This window comes from Haliotis cracherodii, unplaced genomic scaffold (assembly GCF_022045235.1).
Source record: "Haliotis cracherodii isolate W230 unplaced genomic scaffold, xgHalCrac1.p SCAF_9, whole genome shotgun sequence".
In the NCBI taxonomy this organism is placed as follows: domain Eukaryota; kingdom Metazoa; phylum Mollusca; class Gastropoda; order Lepetellida; family Haliotidae; genus Haliotis; species Haliotis cracherodii.
Window position 1 is genome coordinate 11,259,230 of NW_027266343.1, and position 6,623 is coordinate 11,265,852.

The following is a 6,623-nucleotide window of genomic DNA, read 5'->3' on the forward strand; positions in this document are numbered from 1 at the left end:
CTACCTAATCAACACTGGCATCTACCTCGAGACAGACATCTACCTAATCAACACTGGCATCTACCTCAAGACAGGCATCTACCTCGAGACAGACATCTACCTAATCAACACTGGCATCTACCTCGAGACAGGCATCAACACTGGCATCTACCTAATCAACACTGGCATCTACCTCGAGACAGGCATCGACCTCATCACATGTACCTCATCAACACTGGCATCTACCTCGAGACTGGCATCTACCTAATCAACACTGGTATCTACTTAATCAACACTGGCATCTACCTCGAGACAGACATCTACCTCATCAACACTCGCATCTACCTAATCAACACTGACATCTACCTCGAGACAGGCATCTACCTCAAGATAGGCATCTACCTCGAGACAGACATCTACCTAATCAACACTGGCATCTACAGAATCAACATTGACATGTACCTCGAGACAGACATCTACCTCGAGACAGTCATCTACCTAATCAACACTGGCATCTACCTCGAGACAGGCATCTACCTAATCAACACCGGCATCTACCTCATCAACACTGGCATCTACCTCAAGACAGGCATCTACCTCATCACATCTACCTCATCAACAATGGCATCTACTTAATGAACAGTGACATCTACCTCGAGACAGGCATCTACCTCGAGACAGACATCTACTTCATCAACACTGGCATCTACCTAATCAACACTGCCATCTACCTCGAGACAGGCATCTACCTAATCAACACTGGCATCTACCTCGAGACAGGCATCTTAATCATCGACACTGGCATCTACCTCGAGACAGGCATCTACCTAATCAACACTGGCATCTACCTCAAGACAGGCATCTACCTCGAGAAAGACATCTACCTAATCAACACTGGCATCTACATGTACCTCGAGACAGGCATCTACCTCATCACATCTACCTCATCAACACTGGCATCTACTTAATCAACACTGACATCTACCTCGAGACTGGCATCTACCTAATCAACACTGGTATCTACCTAATCAGCACTGGCATCTACCTCGAGACAGGCATCTACCTCATCACATCTACCTCATCAACACTGGCATCTACTTAATCAACACTGACATCTACCTCGAGACTGGCATTTACCTAATCAACACTGGTATCTACCTCATCAACACTGGCATCTACCTCAAGACAGGCATCTACCTCGAGACAGACATCTACCTAATCAACACTGGCATCTACTGAATCAACATTGACATGTACCTCGAGACAGACATCTACCTCGAGACAGACATCTACCTAATCAACACTGGCATCTACCTCGAGACAGGCATCTACCTAATCAACACCGGCATCTACCTCATCAACACTGGCATCTACCTCAAGACAGGCATCTACCTCATCACATCTACCTCATCAACAATGACATCTACTTAATGAACACTGACATCTACCTCGAGACAGGCATCTACCTCGAGACAGACATCTACCCCATCAACACTGGCATCTACCTAATCAACACTGGCATCTACCTCGAGACAGGCATGTACCTAATCAACACTGGCATCTACCTCGAGACAGGCATCTTAATCATCGACACTGGCATCTACCTCGAGACAGGCATCTACCTAATCAACACTGGCATCTACCTCAAGACAGGCATCTACCTCGAGACAGACATCTACCTAATCAACACTGGCATCTACCTCGAGACAGGCATCTACCTCATCACATCTACCTCATCAACACTGGCATCTACTTAATCAACACTGACATCTACCTCGAGACTGGCATCTACCTAATCAACACTGGTATCTACCTAATCAACACTGGCATCTACCTCGAGACAGGCATCTACCTCATCACATCTACCTCATCAACACTGGCATCTACTTAATGAACACTGACATCTACCTCGAGACTGGCATCTACCTAATCAACACTGGTATCTACCTAATCAACATTGACATCTACCTCGAGACTGGCATCTACCTAATCAACACTGGTATCTACCTAATCAACAATGGCATCTACCTCAAGACAGGCATCTACCTCATCAACACTGGTATCTACCTCAAGACAGGCATCCACCTCGAGACAGATATCTACCTAATCAACACTGGCATCTACCTGGAGACAGGCATCTACCTAATCAACACCGGCATCTACCTCATCAACACTGGAATCTACCTCAAGACAGGCATCTACCTCATCCATACTGGCATCTACCTCGAGACAGGCATCTACTTCATCAACACTGACATCTACCTCATCAACACTGGCATCTTAATCATCAACACTGGCATCTACCTTAAGACAGGAATCTACCTAATCAACACTGGCATCTACCTCATCAACACTGGCATCTACCTCATCAACACTGGCATCTACCTCGAGACAGGCATCTACATCACTGTCGCCTCGAAGTGAGGCCGGACAACCAATAAAGAAAGCCCCAATGATGCGCCAGAATGTTTTTTTGGAATTTGCCAGAAATCAGAATCAGCAACTTATGGAGATAAAAGAAACTCCAGAGGTAGGGCATCGAGGTTCCGAGAGAAAGAACTGCTGTCCTAAAAACTTCATAGAGACACTGCTTAAGAAATAAAATTTTATTGAGAGAAATACAAAAATAAACTAATTTGCACCTACTTGTTATGTTATCTTTACTCGCCCAGTGTAGACCCAATAAAGATCTTGACCATTTGATTTTCTGGAGGTGTTAGTGTGTGCTTGGATTTTTTTCAGAAAAAATACTCTTTCAAATGCTCTATGTATAGGATAAAACACTTCCCCTCGGGTTGTTATGATATTAAACCCGCATCCCGAGGGAAAGGGTTTTCAATATCACTAACAACCCGAGGGGAAGTGTTTTATCTAACTTATGAACCGAAAAAAGAAAACAACATTTATCAACATTTTTATGTTTCGAACATACGTTCCATTAACATTAGGAAACGGGCGTAAAATATCTGTTGATGGCATACGGATCTTGAAAAGGACATCCTGAAAACAATGTGATTTATCAGCACCCCTGTAGCCTTGTGGTACAAGGTACGTTTTTATCTAACAGTCTTTGATGTGGCTCCCAGCTGGTATGAATGATAGGACTTCTGCAAACAAGAAGATGGACATTCACTGTCGCATTATGTATACAACTCAGTAAAAGAACGCCCACAATTGGAAGGCTTTGGGTATCGAAACCCATCAACAATGACCAAATAACTATAGTCATATGAAATTATTTTGTTGTCAGCAATAATACAGCTATATGACGGCAGCCTGTAAATAGTGTGGACCAGACAATTCAGTGACTGACATCATGAGCATTGATCCTCGAAATTGGGATACTTGGTTGGTTGGTTTGTTGTTTGACGCCGCACTCAGCAATAGTCCAGCTAAATGACGGCGGTCTGTCAATAATCGAGTTTGGACCAGACAATCCAGTGATTGATATCATGAGAATCGATCTACGCAATTGGGATCGATGACATGCATCAACCAAGTCAGCGAACCTGACCACCCGATCCCGTTAGTCGCCTTTAAAGACAAGCATAGTCGCCTTTTACGGCAAGCATGGGTAGCTGAAGACCTATTTCACCCCGGATCTTCACGGGTCTCTCAAGTGAATGTTTTAGTGGTAACCAAACGTGATTACAAAGTAACAATTCAGGCGTGCGTGCGTGTGTCTGTGAGTGTGAATATGGTTTTGACATGCTTAATTGGCATATGAAAGCGACAAAATTCATTCAATAGTCATTTGAAATTTCTGCTGAAAGCAAACTCGATCGTACGATTCCGACTATACCACGATCGTGTGTTCATAAATCACTATCATGTGGTGATGCCAGGTGTCATACTAGACGTTCAGCACGCAAGGGTCAACGAAGATGAGAGTGAGTGAGTTGGTTTAACACCGCTTTTAACAGTATTCCAGTTATATCGCGGCGTGTCAGCTTAATGTTGGAGGAAAGCCCGAAGTGATGCAGATCTCAGACGTTTACCACTTCGGTGAAACCCACGAGCACGGGTATGGTGCTGACAAACCTAGAAACATAATCGGGGCGAACCGGGATTCGAACCCACAATCATAGGTTTCTGGCGAGCCCAAGGGACGCAACTCTGCACAGCGAATCTCGGCGCCTTAGACGACTGGGCCAGCCGTGCCCCCACGAAGATGAGAAACACAAACATGTAATAGAGACGCATTCAATCAACATTAAAAAATGAGTGAGTTATATTTATTCTATGCCACTTCGAACTTTGTTTCCGTTATATATCTCGGCCTGTCAGACTGATTTGGGAGGAACGCCCGAAGTGGAGCATTTACACATTCGGTGAAACCTTCAAGCACAAAATGTTACAATTGTCCATACAACGACTGTTTGTTTGTTGTTAAAAACGCCGCAACTAGCAATTTTCCAGTGATATCATGAGCATCGATCCACGAAATTGGGATACGATAACATGCATCAACCACTTCAGCGAGCCTGACCACCCGATACAACGAGAACGTTCGGAGACAATGGACGTTTTCAATCACGGACATTTATTTGACTATAAGCATTTTTATACTCCATGTACTCTCAGCGCAGGATCATTGTTTCAAAATGCAGTAACATGGTTAGAGTTTAACGGTGTAATGGAAACCAAGTATGGTAGTGCCATGGCATAAGACTTAAACATTACCTGTGTCATTCCAAAAAAGACACGTAAAGCATTGAAAGAAATGTATTCTAAAAGATAAAACTCTTCCTTTGTTAATCTTTAGATCCTTCAGGCCAAATCTCAAACAAACAAGGGCAAAAGTGAGCGTGGCTCACTTATATCCCCGACCCACCTAGTGTGTCAGTAGTTTCAAATTAAATGGCTAGGATAGGGTTAGGGTCTGAAAAGTTCATTAAAAAATGGAAAATTAATTTTTTTAAATAATTTTCTTTCGACTGCACCCTCCATATGACACAGATTATATGTACTAAGTTTGAGATGAATCTACTGAACAATTTAAGAGAAATCGCGCGGACAAAGTTTTCGGACGGACGGACGGAACCTTGGTAAAACTATATACCCCCGACCTTTTACGAACACACCTGTACCATGTGTTTCATATAAAGAATCTGGTTCAAGCGATGATATTCAATATTCAGATTTCTTCCCCAAGAAACAAGAACATAGAAAGGTTCAAATGACTTTATAAAAAGGTCAAAAATATTAAACTATATAGAAATTTGGTACTACATATATACTACAGGCTGATGACAAGTAGGAATTTATCATGACTTATCACTTGTCATATCCAACTTAAAGAACTGTATGGAATTTACCTTTTCTTCTCGACTTTTTTTAATACCAAACCATTACAAAACAGTAATTCCACACATGTACCGAAGTAGTACGAAAACATATTTGCGAAAAGCGTCGTGTCCCTACAGGACTGTACCACAGTAGGTAGTTGGTGGGTATATGTTGGTATTGAGCAGTACTGGAAACCCAGCATATTCAACTGAGACCACCGAAGATTACCAGTCAGTATATCCAAACACTTGCCTGACTCACATAGTTTCACACATTGTACCCATTCGGGAATCGAACCCGGGTCTTCGGCGTGACGAGCGAACACTTTAACCACTAGGCTACCCGACGATTAAGAACTTTATGGACCACATGACATGAATGAAATATGTTGACATAATCAATATTGAGGCATGAATGGAGGTCCCTGATTTCGCCGGACAATATTTTCATTGTAACAAAGCTACGAAATTAATGTACATAAGTACATGAGGTAATGATATGAGAGTAATTCCCAAACTTCGTGACTTCACACAACAAATCGTTCAAAATCAAAATTGTTTTTCAATATAATCTTTTTTTCACTTCAAAACATGTGCATCTGGTCCATTGATGCTCACTAATTTTTTATCGCTGGCATATGAAAGCCGTCATCACGCTCCCCACAAAATACCTTATTTATTATTTGATTCAGGGGATGACAGTTAAGGAGATTAATGGTATAGGGGTGGTAATCCAAAACCACAAAGTCCAGCCGCGTCCTTTACCACTTGTAACGTGTACACATGAACACTGTGCTGAACCAGTAGCACACTGGAACGGATATTTCCTGGACGCATTCACTGACTGTCTTCTCTCAATTGTTCTGGGGGAACAGCATTGATACTGACCTAGCTGTAGATAGTCACTTTCACAGACACTGAAAACGTAACTTTACACTTGACAATACCAGCAGCTTGTTCGATTCCCGACATGGGTACAATGTGTGAAGCTCATTTGTGGTGTCCCCCGCCGTGATATTGCTGGAATATTGCTAAAAGCGGCGTAAAAACCATACTCACTCACTCAGCTTGTACGTCTTTGGTTAGGTGAAACCAAATGTGTCCACTGTTTATGTCTGTATCAAAGAAATGGGACAAGGGGCGCGTTGCAAGCCCCGAATCGCTTAAGCAAAGTAATTGCTCACCCTGTCTGCAACAGTTCGAAGCGCTTGTGCACTCTTCCGAAATGGCGGCGCAACTACCGCTTGGTTGCCTTGCCCTAATGAAGAATGTAACAGAAGATGCATTTAACCGATGCATTTATGACTATTTGTAGATGTGGAGCAGACTGAGGATGGTGCGACGTTAGCTGCATGT